Raw genomic sequence first — 2221 nt, 5'->3', positions numbered from 1 at the left:
TGATGTTTATTGTTAGTTCCAATCTTGTATGCTTGATTATATGAATACTCTCCTAGAGTGACACTAGGGTTGAGAGTGCTTCTTGGTAACTCTTGTGAGTGAGTGACACACCATGAGAGTTAAACAAAGCTAGATTGGAGAGGGTTGAGAGGGTGAGTCGAGAGGTAGCGGAGCGTCCCATTTCTCCTCCGGTATGATCTATCCTACCTCCACTTTCGAAGAGTTCTTTGTGGTCATAGTAGAGTGAATGGGCTAAGGGATGACCTTCCGCTGGGGCTTAGTTACGAGTGCAACGGAGTGAAGCGTTGAAGTGATTTTAGCATGTAGGGCTTAATTGTGGGTAGGGATCTTTCACCTGGACCAAAGGGTTATGTCTATATATAGGAATAGGATTTATCATTTGGAGTCCCTAAAGCTCATTTCAATTCTATACGAGTGCGAGGTGTTGAGATTGTTCGATTTCTTCTCCGGGACATGTATAGAGTTAGGCATGGTTGACCTTAGATTTGGGATGCAATTAAGGATTTCCACGACTCACTATTGCATTAATTAGGAAGCATTATAGAGGTTTCTTGCACTTGAAATGATTGTCCTAGGCGGAACAATACCCGGGTACCCCATCTTTATCGATTGCCTTACCTTCTCCTTTACTTGTGCTCTCTTTCTTGCTGTTTTTAATCTTGAGAATTGAATCTTGTACAATTTAAGTGTCTTTATTCCCTACTCTCTGTGGATACGATACCCACTCATCTGGGATTATTACTTTGACACCCGTGCACTTGCGGTGTACACGCATATTCGGATGTGTCAAGTTTTTGACGCCGTTGCCGGGGAGTAGGCGTTTAGAGATAATTTGCACTTTGTTTTTCTTAGCTATTCATTTATTCGTTCTATTTCATATTTTCTTATTCTATCATCGTTCTGATTTTTGTTTCCTTTCTTTTGGTGCAACTCCTGGTTATGACCTGAGGGAATCCCTCTATAGTGATTGAAGGAGATCCCGAGCTTGAACGTACATTTAGAAGAAAAAGGAAAGAACCTGTGCAAGAATAGTCCAATCAAGCTGATTTGGAAGTAGAATAATCTAAAAACATGGCAGAACAGAATGAGCAGCAGCGGACATTATCCAATTATGCCAGACCTTCAGTATTTGGGACACAATCGAGCATTGTGCGTCCCTCGATTATAGTTCAGAACTTCGAGTTGAAGCCGACATTCATCCATATGTTGCAGCAATCCGCGCAGTTCAATGGTTTGGCCGATGAGGATCCAAACAGTCATATAGAGAACTTTCTCGAGGTGTGTGATATGCTGAAGATAAATGGGGTAATGGATGATGCCATCAAGTTGAGGGCCTTCCCATTTTCCTTGAAAAGGAGAGCGAAGCAGTGGCTACACTCATTACCTAAAGCATCAATTACCACATGGGAGGAGATGGTAGAAGCTTTTCTTGGCCGTTATTTCCCTCCCGGAAAAATCTGCAAAGCTTACGAATGAGATCTCATCCTTTGTACAATTGGAATTGGAGTCTCTATTTGAGACGTGGGAAAGGTTCAAGGAGCTCTTGAGAAAATGCCCGCAACACGGATTCCCGGAGTAGATGATTGTTCAGACCTTTTACAATGGTCTAAATCCGAGTATAAGGCAACTCTTGGATGCGGCAGCAGGAGGTACCTTCGGAAGCAAGACCCCCCGGTGAGGCCCGTCAATTAATTGAAGAAATGGGGTTAAATAGCTACCAATAAAATGCCAGGGAGAAGAAAAAGGTGGCCGGTCTCCATGAGATAGATGCAGTGACTTCTTTGGCGGCTCAAATGGAATTAGTGAGTAAGAAGTTAGATCTTCTAACTTCGAACAGAGTAGCGGCCGTGATTACTTGCACCGGGTTTGGTGGAGGACATGCTCCCTCCGATTGCCCGATATCTATTGGTGATGCATCTTCGGTTGAGAACGTCGATTTTGTAGGTAATAGCATGAGGTCTCAAGGGAACCCATATAGCAACACCTACAATACGGGTTAGAAGAATCATCCCAATTTCTCGTGGAGCAACCAAGGTCCACAAAAGGCCATGGGCCATCGGGTTTCCAACAACAAGGCCCAAATGTGGAAAACAAAGTTTCAGGTTTGGAGACCCGAATGACCTATTTGGAAAAGGCTTTAACTAGGTTTGTGCAATCGTCAAATACAAGGTTTGAATCAGTTGAGGCTACACTTCGCAAC

The 2221-nt window shown here is 43.4% G+C and overlaps 1 non-coding gene across 1 annotated transcript; it reads right to left on the bottom strand.

Annotated features, from left to right (window-relative positions):
- Positions 1–1483: 1483 nt before the first annotated feature.
- LOC120276607 lies at positions 1484–1590 on the bottom strand. The gene has a single exon (XR_005541321.1). It is a non-coding gene; the product is annotated as a small nucleolar RNA R71 (small nucleolar RNA).
- Positions 1591–2221: the final 631 nt, after the last annotated feature.

The sequence above is a fragment of the Dioscorea cayenensis genome, chromosome 14 (assembly GCF_009730915.1).
Source record: "Dioscorea cayenensis subsp. rotundata cultivar TDr96_F1 chromosome 14, TDr96_F1_v2_PseudoChromosome.rev07_lg8_w22 25.fasta, whole genome shotgun sequence".
Classification (NCBI taxonomy): Eukaryota; Viridiplantae; Streptophyta; class Magnoliopsida; order Dioscoreales; family Dioscoreaceae; genus Dioscorea; species Dioscorea cayenensis.
This window is presented reverse-complemented; position numbering and strand designations above follow the sequence as displayed.